Genomic DNA, 22272 nt, shown 5'->3' with positions numbered 1-22272 from the left:
CCTTTAAGAGTCTTATCGTGAGGCAAGTTCAAACCCCTTCTACAAAGAGGGTAAAAGGATTCAAAAGGGTAAAATGGGAGCAGAGTTTGTTTGATTCATTCTACCTTGCCCCTGGAAATTTAAAAATCGTAAATAGTATTGCCTCTGTCTTTTGTCCCAATATTGGTTTTGGCAAAGAGAAGCATAAGCCCAAGGAATAGGGGTGTCATGGCAAGAAGACTAGTGACAGCTAAAGCCATCCTGAGCCTCTCAGGGGCCTCACTGCCCTTTGAGTTCAGAAGACAATTATTTGAGACCTAAACAATTGAGAGGGAGAGACATGGTGAAAACCATTTGGAATACTTGGGGCTGCAGGCTGGGCAATACCTGCCTTCCCCCCCACACCCCAAGTTCTGCTTTTTTCTTGTTCTTTCTCCCATTTCTCCATAAAATACCACCCCAGAGACTAAGTACCAGGAGGAAAAACCAGAACTTCATAATGCTCAGAATGGACAAAAATCTGATTTTCTCCTTTAGGTCAGCTGAGGCAGCCTAGAGATTTATTTAATTAAAAAAAAAGTTTGGAAACCAACGTTCTGAATTTAAAGCAGCATAAAATGAACAGGCGGAGTGTAGATCTCCGACCCTAACACCACTGGAGTCTAGCCAGAGGTTGGCCAGTTGCACTCATAGTTACAAAGGACTCACCTGGTTGCCCTTCCCCCTCCTGGAGCCCCCTTTCCCTAAGCTTGTCCCAGAAGGCTTGGGAGGTCCTCCTCTCACTTTCTGGTGGACTACCTATTTTGGCATTACTCTTTCAGCAGAGGCTGGAATTCTATGACCCACTTGATTTTTCTGGAGACACAGTGGCCATCGTTGTACCCACCCCATCTTGCGCTCCTGGGGAAGATGCAAGGTCCTTTCTCTGCATCATTCACTGTGCCAGAATGATACCAAGGCATAAAGCATCTTTCTGTGGACCCAAAGCATAAAGCTGGGGAAAAATGATACCAGTTCAGGGCATTCTTCTCCCAGGATAAGGAAAGTGTGGGGGAGGCGGTGGGGGTAGTTGTGTTTGATTTTTTGCTCTGGGAAACAGAAGGAGACAGAGGGTGAGATGGGGACCGGGCACCAGACCAGACAGAAATGGAATCCTCACCAGAAATCATCCACCCTCGACTTTGTCCCCATTTCTCGTGGAGTCCTTCCCAGACCCCCACATCTCACTTCATAATATCATTGGTAAAGATGTGAAAACCCATCATGGACTAAGAGAAACAGCACTGAATTTGGAATCTGAAGATCTGATTGTAGACATCTGTTAAACGACATAAACTACCTACATGAACAAATTACGTTGTTGGTCTTCAATCCCTTAATGCTTGAAATGTTGGATTTTACTTGCTTTTTTTTTTCCCCTTGCTTTTCAGGGCCGCACTCAAGGCATATGGAGGTTCCCAGGCTAAGGGTCGAATCGGAGCTGCAGCTGCCGGCCTAGGCCACAGCCACAGCAACAAGGGACCTGAGCCTGTCTGCAACCTACACCACAGCTCATGGCAACAGTGGATCCCCAACCCACTGAGAAAGGCCAGGGATCAAACCTGCATCCTCGTGGATGCTAGTCAAATTAGTTTCCACTGAGCCACGACGGAACTCCAGATTTTACTTAAATATTTGGGCTGAGAAACATGGTTTTCCTCTGACCGAATCTGATCTTAATTATGAAAGCTTAATAAATCTATGAGGATCCATGTGATCCAGTCTCAATAAAATGTCCTAGGCAATGACATATAGTCCAGCAGCCAAAAAAAAAAAAAAAAAATCAGTCATCAAATCTTTTGAATTTCTCTAGGACTAGCATTGTCTTCTTTGATTCCTTCTTACCTCAGCTGTTTCAGTCTCTTTCTGGCCAATATGCCACCAAACCTCTCTAAATACATGGCACACATCCTTCTGCTTCTTTCCCTGTTCAAAAGAAGAATTCTCTTCAGTGATAGAGGTAGGGGAGAAGGCTGTGAATATTCACACATTAATACTTTTGGCCTATCTTAATTAGATTTCCGCAGGTACATTTTAAGAATATTGAAGTATTAGAAAAGGGTACTGGATATGGTGTCGTTAGACAAAGATTTTTGTCTCCAGCTCACCTGCTGACTTGACACAGTCTCTTAACCTTTTCTGAGCTTCTGTTTCATCATTTCCATACGTGGAATAGGAACCTTCATAGGGTCGCTGGGAATATTGAATACAAGATTAAACACACAGCATATGTCTTACTGTAGGCACTCAGCAGATGTTTGTGGCTTTTGAGATGACAAGTTAAAAAAAAAAAAGAGAGGGAAAGAGAGAAAGAAAGAGGAAGGAAGGAAGGAAGGAAGGAAGGGGAAGGGGGGGAGGCCTTGCATCTCAGGCATCTCAGCAAAAGCTTGATGGTACTGGTGACCAAGAGATGGAAGCAGAGGGAAACTGTTCCTTCCTCTGGGCTGAAAAGCTGAGCCGTAATCTGCTTCTAGATTCCAAGAGGAGATGTTGCTTTGCTGCCCTGACAAAATGGTAAGCAGCACAATTAAAAAAAAAAAAAAAAAAAAAAGGAGTTCCCGTAGTGGCGCAGTAGTTAACGAATCCGACTAGGAACCATGAGGTTGCGGGTTCAATCCCTGGCCTTGCTCAGTGGGTTAACGATCCGGCGTTGCCATGAGCTGTGGTGTGGGTCGCAGACGTGGCTCGGATCCTGCATTGCTCTGGTTCTGGCATAGGCTAGCAGCTACAGCTCCAATTTGAACCTAGCCTGGGAAGCTCCATGTGCCGTGGGAGTGGCCCAAGAAATGGCAAAAAGACAAAAAATAAATAAATAAATAAAAGCACCTGGTATGGATACCCCATAACAAGAGGTTTGCACTTCACTCTCTAGCTGTCCTCTGAGCAGCCTGAGAATCCAATATCCCTGCTGTTCCCATGTATCCCAGGCTTGTCCCCTGCCAGTACAGCACTGAATAGACCTCACTCTGAACCTGAGGTTTCCTCCACCCCATCCTATTAAACCTCACTTGTCCTGTATCAGATCTGAGGACTTAAAAGGTATGCATCAAGCAGAAATAAATCTCAGAGATCATTTCAGACACTGGTTTCAAGCTGGAGGAAAACAGTAGCCTCTCCTCTCTACTTTACCCCTCAAGGAAAGCCTTTGTGATATAGACTCTGTTCCCAGGCAACTGCAGCAGTGGCAGGGATTTCAGGTACAGTCATAGACTTAGGAGACAAACTGGAGGTGGCAGTGGCATCCAGAGCCGCTCCCCAACCCCAGTTACTTAGCTGTGAGTTCTGTGCATAGAGACTGGTGGCATATCGCCAATCATGAAATGAGGCCCATGAAACGTCAAAGCCAAGTTGTGAATTAGGAACCGATCTGAAACTAGGACCAAGGTCCTGTGAGTCCTAGCCCGATGCTCACAGTGGGCTGCTGCCCCGATTTTCTGAAATGCTGCCAGGGAGGTGGGGTTCAAGGACCCCCATGCTGCCTGGGAGCTTCCCTGACTCAGGCTGGAGAGCAGGGCCCTCTTCAGACCAAGATGAGCCTATTAGTAGCCCCAGGCTGGACATACCCCAGCTGAATATGAAACCTTAGGTTCTACGCTTTGCATGCGCCTTTTCCAAGTGGAATCTGTCGTGATGGTATGTTTAACAGAGGCAAAGGATATTTGTTCATTTGGGGAGCTGCCCAGATTCTGAATTCTTTTCTTATTTCGGAGGAAGCTGACGTTTCCTCCCTCTCCTCCCAAGCCCTGACAGATAGGGCGTGTGGCCAAAGTTTGGCCAACGCCGGGCTCTTGCCTGATGTTATGAATCCAAAGCCAGCTATGGTGCAAAAGAATCTGGTGACAGTCTGGAGATTGCACCACCCCTAGTGGTAGTGCATCAAGGGTTCACCAGCCTGGGCCTTGACCATGATTCCAGTTTCATCCCACCCCCCATTTCCCCCAGTGCATTTTCCAAGCCTGATTCTCTGGTCTTCCCACTGATTCAGGCAGCTCCTGAGATCCTTCCGATAAATTCTTTCTTGCCCATGTAGACCAGAGTCTGGGTCTGAGGCTGGCAACCCCGACTCCTGACTGGCAATGAGAAACTCACTTTCTACTCTTCGAAATTCTCCTACCCTGGAAATCCCAGACAGGAGACCCAGATGGGGTCCAGCTCAGAGTGCCCAGCCACAGTAGAGCTGAATTCACCGGGCAACAAGTGCTTCCTGCAGCTCCCTTTTCCAGGAGGGACACGGGGCCATGGTGGACAAAATGTGAGCTACTGGGGGTGGCACCTACCTGTCAGGCAGGCCAATGGGGTTCAGGCCCTCCTCTCTCCTCTCTGGCAGTGTCACCTGGGCAAGGCACTCTACTCTCTGGGCCTCTGCTTCCTCACATGGTGCACGAGATTCTTGCAAGGATGCACGAATACTATCCTAGCGGCTAGCTTTTACCTCCCAATGGGTGAGGCTTCCGGGACGAGTTGCTAGGATGGAGAGATGAGAGAGGAAGGTGGTGGGAAGGGAAAATGGGTTTTGTCCATAGTTTGGGGGTTTTCATTTCATTGTGTTAGGTGGGAGGGGAGTGAAATGAGCTGCTCTGGGACAAGGGTGAGTGGGGAAATCACTAACTTTGGGGCACTGCCGTCTGAGGGACACAGTGCCTCCCAATAGCTGATTGATTTGCAGGGTCCAGATGAGATCAGAGTCATACATTGTTACAGAAAAACCCTGCTTCTTTCTTTCCAGAATTACACAATAATGTTGATACAATGCATAGATGTTATTGCCTATGTTAGAAGATGAGAAACTTGAAACCTGAGTCTCAGAGAGAAAGAACTCAGGCTTTCTTCTATTTCTTTTTTTTCTTTTTCTTTTTTTTTCTTTCTTTTTAGGTCCACACCCATGGCATATGGAAGTTCCTAGGCTAGAGGTTGAATCCAAGCTTCAGCTGCCGAACTACACCACAGACACAGCAATGTGGGATCGAAGCTACAGCTGTGACCTACACCACAGCTCATGACAAATGCCGGATCCCTGACCCACTGAATGAGGCCGGGGATCAAACCCTCAACCTCATGGATACTAGTCAGATTCATTTCCACTGTGCCACAATGGGAACTCCCTTTCTTCTGTTTCTTTTTGACAGTCCCCAAGAATCCGCCAGCATCCAAGTTACCTGGAAAGCAAAAGAATGAACACTGGTGGAGTCTCATCATTGATATAAACCAAGCCCTAAAACAGTGCCTGAAACATAGCTGGGGGCTCTGTCAATATTTGTCAAATGACTTAGATGTTCTTGCAAAAATTATTTAACATGATTCTCATTCACTTTTAAGTCCCCAGATGCAAGTATAAGCCATGGCACATAGTAGGTACTTGGCCTGTTCGTAGAATTAGCTCTACATTTCTACAGTGTTTTGTTGTTGTTGTTGTTTTCTTTTGTTTTTTCCCACACTTGTGGCATGTGGACGTTCCCAGGCCAGGGATAAAACCCAAGCCTCAGCAATGACTCAAACTGCCAAGACAACACCAGGCCCTTAACCCTGCACCACAGCGGGAACTCCTCTCACAGCGGTTTTATCTGGGCAGTTTCCAGCCCAACCTTGACTTAACCTCACAATACCCTTGTGATGTCAGGGAGTACAGGTTTGGTTTATATGTTTGTGTTTTTCTCATGACTTGACAGAGGGGAGAACAAAACCGCAGCACTATGAATGAAATGACTTCACCAAGGTCACCCAGAAAGTAGGAATTCTCTAATGCTGATCTAACATTTTCTCCACTAGACTGGATTTCAGCAAGAAGTTGGATTTCAATTCAGCATACCAAAATAATATTTCCTGACAAAGAGGAGTTCAATGAAGGGAAACTCCATGGTGAAGGGTACTTAAGAAAAATCCATTTATGCTGCATTTGGGTTGCTGGCATTTCAGGTGCTATTTTGTGATCAGATAAAGGCTGGCCTCTCCATCTGAAAGTCTGGTAACTAAGCCTCGTTCTGAGATCCCATTATTTCCCTGGAGCTATCTGGATCCCTGAGATAAACAAAAATATTTTTAGGGTTGGCACAAACGGGCATGCCTCCTGGTTTCTACTGAAATAACCAGCTCCTTTATCATGTCAGGAATGTCACATTAACAGACAACTTGAATCATCCAGAATTATATGCCAGCTAAGCAAAACGAAAGACAGCTTTGTTAGCACCCAGGGAGGTGTGCATCTATTTATTCCTTGAAAATGCCAAGGAATAAATAGATGCACACCAAGTGCCAAGATGGGCCAGGCCCTCTATTATTATATTATTACCTGTGCCTGAAAACAAACGTTACCATGAGCCGATAGTCATTCAGAGCTTATTATGCCAGGTGTCAGTTCTGAGAGTTACCTTACTTAATCCTTACGAGAACCCTATAAGGTGGGTAAATGCTATTATCCCCACTTTAATTTGTTTGGGGGGGCCTGCACCCACAGCAGATGGAAGTTCCCAGGCTAGGGGTCCAATCGGAACTGTAGCTGCCAGCCCAGGCCACAGCCACAGCAACGCCAGATCCGAGCCGAGCTGCATCTGCAGCTACACCACAGCTCATGGCAATGCCAGATCCTTAACCCACTGAGCAAAGCCAGGGATGGAACCTACGTCCTCATGGATGCTAATTGGGTTCGTTACCCCCCAGCCACAATGGGAACTCCTATTCCCACTTTAAAGATGGGAAATTGAGGTGCAGAAAGGTTTGGTTACCTCCCTAAGGTCACAGAGCTGGAGGTAGACCCAGACAGTCTGGCTCTAAAACCTATGTTTTGAATCTATACCCTGTACTGGGATGAGTGACATAGGACCCCCATAGTCACACTGTCCACGGGGAAATGGATGCCAAGAAGTCCTTATAAGTCAGAGCGACCCAGGAGTGCAGAATGGCATCAGACCACCCAGGAGGTCGTGGGAGTGGCACTTTGTTTACTGTTAAAGAAATGGCTTAGGAGTTCCCGTCGTGGCTCAGTGATTAACGAATCTGACTAGGAACCCTGAGGTTGCAGGATTGATCCCTGGCCTTGCTCAGTGGGTTAAGGATCCGGCATTGCTGTGAGCTGTGGTGTAGATTGCAGATGCAGCTCGGATCCCGTGTTGCTGTGGCTCTAGCATGGGCCAGCAGCTGCAGCTCTGATTAGACCCCTAGCCTGGGAACCTCCATATGCCACAGGAGCAGCCCTAGAAAAGGCAAAAAGATAAAAAAAGAAAGAAAGAAATGGCTTAATTTATTGTTCTAAACAAGAAATACATAATAGTACAAAATTTCGCAGTGTTCCAAAGATACCAGCCAGCTACCCTGGCTGAAGACACCAGTCTCATCAGTTTCTCACTCGTCCCTTCAAAGATAGACTATGAAAATAAAAGTAAAGAATGTATATATGTATGTGTGATTTGGGGCAGCTTTCTGTACAGTAGAAATTTGGCGGAACACTGTAAACCAGCTATAATGGAAAAAATAAAAATCATTTAAAATTTAAAAAAATAATTTAAAAAAGAAAAGTAGATCAGAGTAGTCTCATTTTTTTAAACACAATGGCAACATTCTATATACATTATCTTATACATTATTTTTTTCACCATCCACAAGACATTTGGAGGATCACTCCATATCACTATCTATAAAGCTGTTTTTTTAATTAAATATTTAGTGATATATGTATATGCACATGTAGTTGTTTTATTCTATTTCACGGTTGCATAATATTCCATTGTACAGATGACCATAGTTCATTTAATGAGACTCCATGAATGGAGATAGAGGTGGTTTCCAAATTTCTGCTAGTAAAACACTGATGCCCAGAGGCATGTTGATTAAAACCGTAATCAAATTCCACTACATACCCACTTAGAATGTCTAGGTGTTCCCATCGTGGCTCAGTGGAAATGCATCTGAGTCTGCAACCTACACCACAGCTCACAGCAATGCTGGATCCCCAACCCACTGAGTGAGGCCAGGGGTTGAAGCAGCATCCTCATGGATACTCGCTGGATTCGTTTCCACTGCGCCACAACAGGAACTCCCTCAATTTATACATTTTAAATGTGTTATTTAGATCTTCTGTAATGGCTCACTCTTTGCTTCCTTGCTCTGTCAGTGACTGAAGTGAGCTTTGTTGGTAATAATATGTTTTGATCTATTTCCCCCTTCAGTTCTCACAGTTTTTGCTTTATGAATGACTTTTCCACATTATGTGATGCAGATGTATTCAATGTTTACATCTTCACTATGGGTTGGATAGTTTGGTATTATTCCACCTTGTTTAAAATTAAGACGGTAACCTTTGCTTTTGTTTATTTCTGTCTTTCTCAGTCTACCTTTGTCTTTAATTTACAACTTTTGAAGTCACCTTGTTTTAGGCGTTTCCAAGTGTCACTTCCCCCCAGATAAGAAAATGTAGCATAGAGTGAAAGAAACTGTAATAATAGGGAGCATGACATGAACTATGACAACCGAATCTAAACTAAAACATATGTCATATCTATCTCCATGATTATCTTAAACTCAGTTATTAAGGGTTGGGTTACTATGCAAAATTCAGCCATTGACTCCCCCAGGAGACACCTGGAAACTCTCCTAAAGCAAGACGACTTCAAACCCATCCTGTATCAGAGGATGATTAGGAAGATCAAATGAGAAAATTAAATATGGAAATTATACAGCACAATACAAAGGTGAGGTATTCTTTCAGGGTTATTATCATCATCACTACTCCGGGAAGCTCATGAATGTATTGTTTCACTCTGGAAGTCCCTGGTGAATCCAGGAGCCTAAGTGACTGCCAGTTCAGTGGCAGGACCCCCAAGCCCTCAAAAGCAAATGCCTATTTCTATTTATATCCACCCCTGGCCCTGCAGGCAGCTGGCCCGCAGAAGGCCAGTTGCAGGCTCATCCTCAGATATGAAGGGCCAACCCAGGCTCCAAAAACCCAGACTACCAACCAGAGAAGATGACAGAGCAGGGAAATGCATGCAGGTATACTAACCAGTGTATATCCATGTTTCTCTAAATACTTCTACTATAATTGTTAGTATCTCTATATAGTAAGTGAACCATGAGTTCACACAGGTGCCTCCAACTCAAATCCATCACCCATAGATCATTCCAGCATCCTTCCCTTGCTTCTGTACCCTCCTACTTCAACAGGGAGAATGGTGGCCCCTACTACTCACCATCTGTGGACTCAGCTGTTCAATTTCAGCATGTTTGTACAGAATCATTACCCATAGTCCCCAGGAAACTTCACCCAGCAGAGAACAGTGTTGATGTCCAGGTCCCTGTGCCTTTAATCTTACCCTCTCCACTCATTTCCAAAGTTATTTAGATTAGTGCCTTTCTTCCCCACCCCCTTCAATAAGGTTATTTTATACATTGGCACTAAAGTTAGATTCTTTTTTCCCATTCTGCCTTCCATCCTAGGATTCCCCAACCTTCTAAAAGGTTTTTTTGAAATTTTCATACATTAAGTTTCACTCTTTGTGCTGGAAAGTTATGGGTTTTGTCAAACACAGAGTCTGGTAGGCTAAATAATGCCCCGCCCCGAGATATGCAGGTGCTAATCCCTGCAACTGGTACATATCACCTTATATGGAGAAAGATGACATTATGGATCTTGACATAGGAAATTACCTTGGATTTTCCCATCAGCTCCTGAATGCACTCACAAGTGTCCTTATAAGATGGGGCCAGAGGAAAAGACTACAGAGAGAGAAGGACATGTGACCAAGGAGGCAGAAATGGAGGGATGTGGCCATAAGTCAAGGAATTCTGACCGTCACCAGCAGCTGGAAGAGGCAAGGGATGGATTCTCTCCTAGAGCCTCTAGAAGGAACATGGCAATGCCACTACCTTGATTTCAGCCTAGAAGTAGTCCTGAGTCTGGACTTCTGACCTACAGAACCGTGAGAGAATAAATTTCAGTTGTTTTAAGCCACCACGTGGTAATTTGTTAAAGCAGCCAGAGGAAGTAAATATACATAGTGCCATGTTATCTTCCATTACAGCATCATGCAGAAAATTGCTCTGTGCTTCAGCTATTCAACCCTTCTCCCAAACCCCTGGCAACCACACATAGACACAAATACATGCACACATGCATAGGTCCATATGTAGATATATATGCACATTATTATTGCTAATATTTAAACATAAACACAAACATATACACACATACACTCATACATGCAAGTGTATTCATATGTGTATATATGTATGTACATGTGTACATGGATTAGTAATGCATATTTTCAAAGCATTTGCCTTAGTAATAAGACTTCAACTCACATAGTATTTTACACTTTACAAAATGCTTTCAGAGTTACTGGTTCGCTTGTATAATATTTAAAATATTTGACTTGCAGCCACATCTAGTAGCATTTATTTACCAAGATGAAATATTTTCTGTAACATCGTTCATTTCTTTAGGAACTCCTTTTAGTTCACCTGCTTATGTAACCAGATTTGAAACTACCTTTCATGAAAAATGAATAAAAGATATTTCAGCTGGGAGACAGACTCCCCCTTTGTTTAAACCTGTTGAGCAAACAATGTAAATGAATCTTTTTACCAAAACTCCTTTCCAGTGACAAAACTGACCTATGCTAGTAAATGACCACACCCCATCAAGGACTTTCTGTTTTCAAAGCGCTTCTCTATTCACATCCTGCTTTGATCCACACATCAAACCCATGGGGTTGACCAGGTTGTTTGGAGATCATTCTGACTCGAATTTCACCTCTTCTCTCTTTTTTTCAGTTACTACAGGTACTAGGAAGCAATTATGCTCCCACAGGATAGATGCGGGGGGGGAAGAGGGTGTAGGTAGCCCATTGAAGAGCAACTAGAACATTCTGTTTAGTTCCTCTTCATGCTCGTGGGTTCAAAAGGAGTTCTTTAAAAACTTTCACTGTCTTGCTCTCCTTATGAAAGCAAGACAAGGACTGCCTGGATGGCAAAATAAGCTTATCTGGAAAGACTCAACGCTTACTCCAAAAACATACAAATGTTGCAGAAAATATAACAATTTCTTTTTGAAATATAAAGCCAAGCTCCAAATCAAGAAAGAAAAGCAATACCAGGCACCAGAAATAAAAAGGACTCTAAGAGCTGGTTGATATGCTGCAGTAAAGCTAATTGTCCACCAAAGATTCTGGCTTGAATGTATGCCTTAGAACAGGGGATGGCAATCCAAATTTGGCCCACCATCTATTTGTGTATAGTTTGGGAGGTAAGAATTTTTACATTTTTAATGGTTATGATGTAAATGGTTATATAAGTACTCCATACTACCCTGGGTTTTGCTTCTTGGTCCGCGAAGTATTTTCTATCTAGCCCCTTCCAGAAAAAGTCTGCAGAGGCAGCCCTACAACATCAGTGCCCTCAAGGGCGTGGCCTCAGTCAAGGCCAAGGCTTTGAAGCCAGCAGGAATCTGTACCTGAGCTCTCTGCATAGAGCCAGGAGCCCAGGGGCCGTCCCACCTGTGAAGAGAGGAGAAGCACAGCCCACAGGTTAGAAGTGTGCATAGTAATGGGCCCTAGCCTGCATCTCGGGTAGAAGGACACTCGCCCTTGAGCATCTGGGAATCTAAGCCTGTCCTGATGGTGCATATTGGGGATGAATTTCTCCATCCACCCTGGTGTGGAAATGCAGATGAGACTACTGGGAGAGAGGAGCAAGGATGCTTTGTGGGCAGCCTTTCAGGAGTCTCAAGTACCTTATCTAATTTCTCTGGTGAGCATTCCCTAGGTCCCTTCCAGGGGGAGACCTGGCTGCTCGGGTCCTGTGCAGGGGTGGGGGAGGCGCATCTGGTCTCTAGTCTGAATCTCACCCGTCTAGCTCTTTCCAGCCCCCTCCACTTTCTTTTGTGCCTCCGAGTGCCAGCCTCTCCAGGTTTTGTTGGGTCAGCTGGCTCTCCCATCTCAGAGCAGTTTCTTCCTTGGACTGTATGGATTGCTCCCCCATTTCCTTTCTTTTTCAAAACAATTGATTTATCAGCTAATCTCCCCCTCTTACTCATCTTGTTCTTTGGAGTTGGTACCCCCTTTTTATTCCCTGGCCATCATTTTCATGGATTTCCTAAAAGAGATGTGATAAGCTTGTATGGTCAATACATCATCTTTGAGTTCACGGGGAACTAAATGCCTCAAAATTGGGGAGTTCCTATACTGGATCAGCAGAAGTGAACCCGACTAGTATCCATGAGGATGTGGGTTCAATCCCTGGCCTGGATCAGGGGGCTAAGAATGCTTTGTTGCCATGAGGTGTGGTGTAGGTTGGCAGACGCAGCTCAGTGTTACTGTGGCTATGATGTAGGCCAGCAGCTACAGCTCCAAGGTGACCCCTAGCCTGAGAACTTCCAAATGCCATGCCAAAGGTGCAGCCCTAAATAATAATAATAATAAAAGCCTCAAAATTGTTTTAGAAGTTTTCTGAAATGATTCTCTAGTGTAAGTACATTGTCTAGTCTTTAAACATTGAATGTATTGTTTCCTTTTCCACTAGAACATCTTTAGGATTTTAGTTTAATTAAAACTATCTTTTAAAAATTGTTATTATTATTTTGCTTTTTAGGGCCGCACCCGAGGCATATGGAAGTTCCCAGGCTAGGGGTTGAACTGGAGCTACAGCCGCCAGCCTAAGCCACAGCCACAGCAACACAGGATCCTACCCTCCTCAGCGACCTACACCATAGCTCACAGCAATGCCAGATCCTCAACCCACTGAGCAGGGCCAAGGATCGAACCAGCATCCTCATGGATGCTAACTAGTCGGATGCACTTCGGCTGAGCCACAATGGGAACTCCCTAAGAATTATTTCTAATGGCACAAATAACACATGAATATATTCTCTGTACATAATTGATTGTTTTTTCATACTAGTCTCTTTATTCCTGCTGGAATATATCCAGTAGATATTCTCTCAAGAGTCTGTGGCTGATAAGTTTATCTGAGTTCTTAGAAAAATGCCTATTTTCCAAAAAAAAAAAAAAAAAAAAGAAAAAAAGCGGGGGGGAATTCCCATCCTTTTCCACATAGCAGAAATGAATCCGACTAGGAACCATGAGGTTGCAGGTTCAATCCCTGGCCTCGCTCAGTGGGTTAAGGATCCGGTGTTGCCGTGAGCTGTGGTGTAGGTCATAGACGCAGCTCGGATCTGGCGTGGCTGTGGCTATGGCGTAGGCTGGCCACTGTAACTCTGATTAGACCCCTAGCCTGGGAACCTCCATACACCGTGGGTGTGGCCCTAAAAAGGCAAAAAAAAAAAAAGAGAGACCAAAAAAAATGTCTATTTTCACTCTACCTGTAAAATGATAATCTATTGGATACAACATTCTAGCACCAAAATGGTTCACCCCCTTCAGCATCTTAGAGATTTTCCTCCATTGCCTTTCATCCAGTGTGGTTGAGGTAATTCATTCAAGCATAAATATTCTATCTTTATTTTTGGGAAGTTTTTAGAGTTTTCTTAATTTATCCTTGACGTTTTGACAGCGAAGTTTTGAAATTTCACTACTATTTGTCCAGTTGTTCTTTATGGGTTTGATTTTTAATTCATCTTCTATAAACAATAGGCCTTTTTAATCTAAGGATTAATGTCTTTCTATAGTTGTAGAAAGTTCTTAGCTATTTTCCCCCAGATCTTGTATTCCTCCACCCGCTTTTTGTCTGTTCTCTACTTCTAAAACTCTTCTTAAAGGGTTTTTAATTTTGGATTTATCTTTCATGTCTCTGAATATTTCCTTTATTTTATCAATTTCTCCATCTATGATCTGAGAGAATTCCTCAGTTCAGTCCTGTATTTCATTGATTCACTCTTCAATTCTATTCATTCAACTACTCAACTCATTTATTGGAAGTTTTATTGTAGCATTTATGTTTTTATTTCCAAGATCATTACTATAGCTTTTTTTCTTTTTTATGGCCACACCTGCTGCATGCAGAAGTTCTCAGGCTAGGGTAGGTTTGCAGCTGCAGCTGCAGGCCTACACCACAGCCACAGCAACAGTGGATCCGAGCCGCATCTTCAACCTATACTACAGTTTGTGGCAATGCCTGATTCCCAACTCAGCGAGGCCAGGGATCAAACCCGCATCCTCACGGAGACTACAATGGGTCCTTAACCCACTGCATCCCAATGGGAACTCCTAAATTTCTTTCCTGTATCATAGCTATATCTGCTCTTTAGTTGGGGAGATTTCTGCAGAGCTATTTTACATATATAGGAAAGCCCTTTCAATGCAGGGTTGCAGCATGGCAAGATTAGAAGTCCAAAGCCAAACCAGCACAGCTGGCCAGCTGAGAGGCACAAAGGTGCAACTGTAAAATCCATCGAAGTCCCAGCTGAAGTTTGGCACCACCCGACAGTGGTTGTCCACTTAGGTGTGAATATCAGTGGAGACTATTTTGAGTCAGGTGGCTTCTGATGATTCCAGGGCACCGGGAATCTCTGGCAATTCTCCCAGCCAGTTAGGCTCATTTAATCAGCTCTGTCTGGGCATGAGGACTCTCTGCCTTCCGGCTTGCCTGCAGCCTTTTTTCCCTACCCAGTCTTGCCCTCTCTCCACATCACTGCTCCCCATTGCCGCAAAGGTAAAAATGATACCCTGTGACAGAAGTGAATCCGCGCCAGTCACTTTGCATCTGAAATTCACAGCACATACATTACCATAGGATTGAATTCCTTTTTTTTTTTTTTTTTTTGGCATCATTTGCGTGAGTTGCATGGTTCTCCATAAATGTTTGCTGACTCTCTTCACATTAGCTGAGACTCCCAGGTAGCTGATCCTGGGGGCAGGAGAAGGAAGCCTTCCTGCAGCCTGCGAGCTTGCTGCTCCGCGGAGCTGTGCAAGGGGGCGGGGCTCCCAGGGCAGCCGGTCACCGGGCTGTGCGTGTTCCAGTTCTCCTAGGACTCTGCCTGTCCTTTCCAGTCCAAGTGCCTGCAATCCTTCTTCGCGCTGGAGGAAAACATGATCCCTGCTGCCGGGGGAAAGGAGACAATGTTTGTATGGGGTCAGCCGCCTGGCTGCGCTCCCCGAATCCATCCAGCCAATCAGGCTGTCAATCCCCCTCCCCCTCCCGACTGCCCCAGCTTCTCCCACCTCCACCTCCGGACAAAAAGCAGCTTCAGCGCTCTTCCCACCTTTCTGTGCCCTGTGCTCACTGACCCCCTCCCTGGTGTCCTGAGCCAGCTCTTCTGCCATCAGAAGCTTTCCTTGCTGGCTTCCAGATCGTGTTGCTCTTTTAGGAATTCCTCACAGATTCGAGGCTAAGCGTATCCACTGTTGTTTACAAGGGCGAAGACTTTTTTAAAAAATCTTTATCATTTCTGTGGAATTTGTGGGTGGGCGGGGGTGGGGGGAGGGTGCAGGGTTGGAGCAGAGGAACTGCCACTAAAGCCGCTAAAATCAGTCTTCACAGAGGTGTTAAAGCCAGATTAACCCTAAATCTCTTATTTAAATGTTTAGGACCCTTAACAGCTTTTCTGTGCGCTTGGGACAAATCATTGCACCCTCTCCAATTCCATTTTTCACCTGCAAAATGAAGGATGTGGGTGCAATGATCTTTCAGCGTCTTTCTATCTAAACTCCTATGTTTATATTTTCAAGGCAGCTGCGTGTGACCAATGCAGTCAAGCTTCCTAGCCCCGGATTCCCATAAACAATTCATAGCTTCCCATCCTTATCTCCAAGAAGAATCACACGATTAATTCTACCCTTCCCAGTTCCTGCTTTTGCACTTGGCTTTAACTTGGATGACGCCAATTTAAAATATATGATAATTCTGCGACTGGACCAGAGTTTATCTTTGTTTAGTAAAGCGTGACTTCATGGCAAGTGCAGATAAACCGTATCAACAGTACTGTCAACCCAGTGTTCAAACTCCTTAGGATGTAGCTATTCTTCAAGTCCCTGCAAGCATTTTTTTTTTTTTGTCTTTTTGTCTTTTCTAGGGCCGCATCCGAGGCATATGGAGGTTCCTAGGCTAGGGGTCCAATCGGACCTGTAGCCACCGGCCTATGCCACAGCCACAGCAACTGCCAGATCCAAGCCGTGTTTGCAACCTACAGCACAGCTCACAGCAAAGCCAGATCCTTAACCCACTGAGTGAGGCCAGGGATTAAACCCGCATCCTCATGGATGCTAGTCAGGTTTGTGAACTTCTGAGCCACGACGGGAACGCCCCTGCAAGTATTTTCGACATATGCATTTACATCTACCAGAACCAGCTTTTGACCCAGAGCCTCAAACCAAATCACTGGATAGTCAGGACTCCTGTCTGCTCTAAGCCTGGCTTCTTTCCCCTTGGCCCTACTGTGTGCTTGCTCCATGCTTTTGAAAATGGAAAAAATTGCATGCCACTTGAAAGACTGAGTAACCCCTATTGCAACAGAAATGAGGCAAGCCGAGAAACTCTGGTCCTGTAGCAGCGAGGAGAGAATTTCTCACTGCACCTGCTGCAGCCAAGTGGAACCGGTGCAGCAGACTGAGGGGGACTCTCTGACTCATGAGGGAGAAGCCCTTTCAGGTAGCAATCACCCTCCCCCCCACCTCCCTCCCCCATAGTCAACCACCAGCCAGCCATTTCAACAGGAAGCCTTGCAGCTTTGGAGAAAAACCTGTCAGCAGGATCTGCATATTTTACAAGTGCCATAGGTTATGTCTAAGCCCACCTCTAGTTGAGAAATTTTAAAGTCTTAAAAAAGTACTATTAACTGGGAGCTAGCAAGGTACATCCTGCAGTGATGCCTGGAACTTATTTGGAATTTAATAGATGCTCAAGTTAACAGTTTCCTAAACTGGGTAATTTACATTCTTGTTCTTGGTAAAGAGATGGAGCCAAACTGTGTGACCTGACAATATTTGCAACCCAAATCCTTATATCTGGAGTGGGCAGAAAAGATAAAAGCAGCCCCCCTGCCAGGAACTGAACTTGGACAAAGCATCCGTTCCTTTGGGGGCATGTCAGCCCTCTCTGCAGGAGGACAAGCCCAGGAAGCTAATTCAAGTTACCCGGACTGTAAATGTGGTTCCCGGCAGCTGTTGACCTAATGGGAAACATTACAGTGCCTTGGGAAGATGGAGAATTTCCAAGTTCTCTGGGGGTAGGAACCCATTGTTGGCTAGTGTCACAAGCCACCCTATGTCCAGATGGGATAGTGACATAAGGATGCTGAGTTGGGGAGGAGGGTCACATGGACATTTGGCTTCTTACAGTATAATTTGGGGCAGTAGCCATCCTTAGAGAAAGGGGAAACATGTGAGCTGAGAAGGTAAACCCACAATGTCCCTATTAGCCAGCCACCGTGTCCCCAGTCTGTCCCACTCTTAGGAATTTATAGCAGTCAGGAGTGTGAGCGATGGGGTCAGTCCTCCTGGTTCTGAATCAGGTGAGGTTTATTCTCCCTTTTCCCATGTTCTACTCTAACCTCCTTCCATGCCTCAAATTATTTCCATAATTATTTGGAATTAATTTTTTGGAATTATTATTTCACCCCCTCTCCCCAAATTCATAGTCGCCTTAAAGGTCAAACTTGGCAAGATGGTTGGAGATGTCTTTACTGTTCCGTGCATCTGAAGTACATGTGTCAGTCAGAGAACTTTGCTCTCATCAGGGTAGCCATTCTCTCCTGGGAAGATAAGACTTAGGGACCCTGGAAAGAGATCATAGAGCTGGCGAGCTGGGAATTTCTGATAATAGGCAGCTGATCCTGGCTGGCCAGGATTTTGGGTCAAGAAGTCTGTCCTATCACAAATCAGGCCCTCCTTCCCAGAGGTGTCAGGCAAGAAACTTGCCAGATGCTTGAAATTTCAATACCAGCTGCCCAATTCCAGGCAGAACTGAGAATTGGAAGTCTGATTTATAAAAAGGCAGGGGAGGAAGCCAAGAGTGACATTTCCCCAAAGCTGTCCACCATGACGTCTGCCACGGCCTTACCAGTGATAGGAAAATGTTTCCAGGGTTAAGAGAGGGATTCTGAAAAAGGTGGTATATGCTCCCTTCGATGACATGTTCTTTAGTCACTAAATCAAATAAATAGGATATTCGGTATTTAAAAACTACAAAAGAAAAAAAGGGAGTTCCAGTTGTGGCTCAGCAGGTTAAGAACCCAACTATTATCCTTGAAGATGCAGGTTTGATCCCTGGCCTTGCTCAGTGGGATAACAATCCAGTGTTGCCACCAACTGTGGTGTAAGTCACAGACGCAGCTTGGATCCAGTGTTGCTGTGGCCGCGGTGTAGGCTGACAGCTGCAGCTCTGATTTGACCCCTGGCCTGGGAACTTCTATATGCTGCGGGTGTGGCCCTAAAAAGAAAAATAAATAAATATATAAAAATAAAAACTACGAAGGAGTATGAAAATGAATGTCTGTTATATGTACAACTGAATCACTTTTTTATACAACAGAAATTAATACAGTATCGTCCATCAGCTATACTTCGATAAATTTAAATTTTTTAAAAAAACTACAAAAGGAATCATACCATCAAAACAAAGAAAATACCTCTGCCTAAGGGCGAGGATTGGAAGGTATAGGGTAGAAAGGAAAATATGAGTTGCTAGTTTTTTCTACAAAATTTTCACCAAGGGTATTACCTTACTACCAAAAAAAAAAAAAAAAAAGAAAAAAAAAAAGGTTTTCTTGCTACACTATGGTACCTTTGTTTATTAAATCCCCTGAGCTCTCTCCTGGTCTCTGTGTTCTCAGCATATAGGCCAGTAATTGAAATTTGTTTCCTATGCCTTGGCCTTGCCAGGAGCACTGCTTTTCACATGGCTTTGATATCCTCAGATATTAGACCCAGGGAACAACGCAGAGGGAAGAATCCAGCCGCTCCAAGTGACCTGTTCTGACAGCAGTGCCTGCCTTGAGTTGCTTCTGTTTGCCATGCAGCCAAGGTCAGCCCTGCTCCAAATCCACCGCACAATTTCCTAAAACCAGGCTTTCTGTGCAAAGGTTTTTCCACAACGGCTATTGATTTCAGCTCGTGACTTCAGAAGGATTCAGCCACCGGGGGTAGAAATATAATAAGTCATTAAGCCCATCCCCACATCATAATGACAAATGTGACTTTGGAAATTGCAAATAACAAGGCAAATGACCTAAACTGGGCCATCTACCGGTTCCTTCATCCTTTGGTGCAAGAAGTTACATTTGCTGCTTTATTTAAAATAGCACAGGGTCTAATCAAGCCTCAGACCTGTTCAGACCCCTCAACCCCCCATCATGGACCTCCCAGTGGGTGTCTGTCTGTCCCTAACGGTAGCTCTTGGCTGCTCACATCTATCCTGTGCTTTTCCAGTCTCCGGACTGCTGGACCTTGTCACCCCTTCCTCTGTGGGACCCATCCTGAAACCTCATTGGATTTTCCAGGACTGTGTGAGCAACTCAGCCTGCTGTCTCTGTGGATCCCATCCTGACATGAGCAACCTCCAAGATTCAATCTATGGCCTCTGAACACAGACCCACTACTGAAGTTTATGTCTTACTTTTCTTACTCTTGCTAGAAAGCTCTGCATTTTATCATGGCTTGAATCTGCTCAAGCTCTAAATCCCTTTGGAGCCCTAGCACACAGGCTCAAAGCCCCCCTGGAGCCCTCACTGAATTCTGCATTGAACTAGCACAATGGGTGTCTGCCGGGTAACTCCCCCATCCCACCCCCATCTGACCTGGTCTTACTCATCTCTGCAGTGCCTCCGGGGGCACGCATGGGCACACAGTAGGCCCTCAGTAAATATTTATGAACTCGAGGTGACTGGTCCAAGGAGGCCACATGATCCTAGGATCCTCCCCCTCTACAGCTGCACCAACCTCGTTCGTATCCCCAAGCCTTACTCTACCTGTCCACCCTACCTCACACCATATCTACCCGTCAAAACTCAGCTCAGACCCTTTCTCTTCAGCATCAGCCCTGGCTTGCCTCTCATCTACAGTCTTCTGTCCGCTTCTCTCCACTCTCACAATTTGGGTCCTGACAGCATCCTATGTCTTGACACACAGTCACATCTGTACACTTACTGTTGATTTATTCATTTGTTCAGTAAAAATTATCGAGCATTTCTTGTGTGCCAGATGAATAGAGACAGAAAAGTCAAAGGCATGCATGTAGGTAGAAGGTTGCTTGGTAGCCAGGGATTCCATACAAAGGGATTTGAATATATACCTTAGGGCTCTTTGCAGGCAATCACAGGATCTGAATAGGGTTAGCTTAAATGAAAAGAGAATTGTTGGGAAGGATGTGAGTTTGCCTAAAGGAAATAAAGGCGGGAAAACCAGCATGGTCCATCCAGGTGTCTGACATCAGAGAGGCAGGGACCCTGGCTTTTTCAGGTCTTTGTTTCTCCCCTTAAAATTTGCAATCAGGGAGGGCGTGGGCAAGTAGCCCAGCATGCATTCTCTTTCAGTGAGGGAAGGGTAACATCAAATCAAATAAACCCCCAAAACAGTATCCAGGGGCAAAGAAGTAAGAGCTGGCTGGTATTTTCAACAGAAGGTGTCATGGGTGCTAGACAGCCCTAAACAATTCATGTCCGTCTCAGTGAAAGGCTCTGAAAATTTAATAAATCGAAGTTGAAACAGCCTGAAAGGTCCCGTTCTGTGATTGGGTCCATTCTGCCACTTATGATGGTCACAATAGGCTGGAGTTAAGGCAGCCTCACCCCAGCATGGTGTTGTGATGGGCACTGCCCAAGACTTGCATCTCTTTATCCCAAGTAAATAGCTCTTTCCTGCTAGAACAGGACCTACCTGAGGTCCATCCCTGTGTCCTCCCAAGTGTCCTGCACATGATCTATGCTCAATTACATGCCTTCAGCACAAGTGAGCTGGGACAAAGCAAGGGTTCTTTACCTGGCTGGCATTTTCCCATCTTCAAACTCATCCTCTGTCTATTTGGAGATGACTCCTCCAATCAAGAAATTCATTGAAAGACTCCATCAAAACTTCTTGGTTGTTTCTGTGGAAAGAGCAGTTCCTTCTGTCTAAGTGGCTTCTGGTGTGTGTCATACCCCTCGAAGGGTCAACGAAGTGATGAGTCACCATGTTCTAAGAGTAGCTGCCAATGTCCCAAAGTGGTTGTGTCCCCACTGTGTTTGGGGGAGCGGAGTCTACAACTACAGCCCTTCTCTGAACCTAACAGTTGTTAAAAAGGATAAAAGGATTCAAATGCCCAAATTCAGAACCATGAGTGACCCAGGATAAAGCCCCTCCCCCACTTGCATGCTGTATCTCTATTGGTTACTCAGCCTCCTTGGAGAACATTTTACTTCGAATGGTGACCCAAATTATCTCCCCTACCCAGGAAGGTTACACCTTCACCAATCAGCAGCTGGCAGCTCTTGGGGACCATAAAGTATGTTGAACAAGATCTAGTTCTTGCTTTGTACCTGTTGGCTGTGTGACTCCAGGTGAGTCACCCAACCTCTCTGAAACTGTTTCTTCCTGGGTACATGAAGTGATTAAACAAAATTATTAGGCCTGGATCCTACAAACCCATTTGCTTTTGCAATAAGTGTGAACAACTTGCATGTTTCCAGCGCTGAGATTTCAAATCTGAAAGACAAATACCCAGACGATCCTTCGAGGTCAGAGGTCAACAAGACTCACATCAAACATCCTACAGAAAAGATGCGATCATCCTGTCAACACATTCTGCATTCAAAAGACAGGACATGTTTCTAGAAATTTATTGTGAGCGACGCAGGAAATTATAATTTAGATTAAATCCCTTGCAAATTATTGCTTCTGAGATGTTACTGCCAACTTTCATAATTTTATTTCTCCTTTAGCCCGGGTACACTTGTTCATACATATACATCCATGAGAATATATATATGTCACACATTTATCTTATATTTTCCCCATAATCTGAAGTTTAACTGCCTTTGAGAAATCACCGGGCACCACTTCATAGGTCCCAAACTAGCAGACATGTCCTGTTAAATTAAGTTGGTGACGGAATTTATTACGTTAACTAAGCAATTTCCTGGCAGCTGCAGTGAAAATTCTGTCTGGTGTGCTGGCTGTCTTGGTGGTGGTGGCAGTCCTTTTCTGATCACATCACAGTGGCCCCTGCAAGTGTTCCCACCAACTAAGAAGATGAAATCTGATGACAGTGCTGCCAGCAGCAGGAAAGCAGGCTTCATTCTGACACAGAATGAGGTTTTTTTCATGCTTATTAATGACCTGAATTAGAAGAGGATGCGTCCTTTGTCATTTTGCTTGGTTTGCTGAAGAGCTATAATGTTTA

The sequence above is a fragment of the Sus scrofa genome, chromosome 7 (genome assembly GCF_054392235.1).
Source record: "Sus scrofa isolate SSC_HxYL_T2T_F1_AM1 chromosome 7, Sscrofa_HxYL_maternal_Yorkshire_Landrace_v2.0, whole genome shotgun sequence".
In the NCBI taxonomy this organism is placed as follows: Eukaryota; Metazoa; Chordata; class Mammalia; order Artiodactyla; family Suidae; genus Sus; species Sus scrofa.
This window is presented reverse-complemented; position numbering follows the sequence as displayed.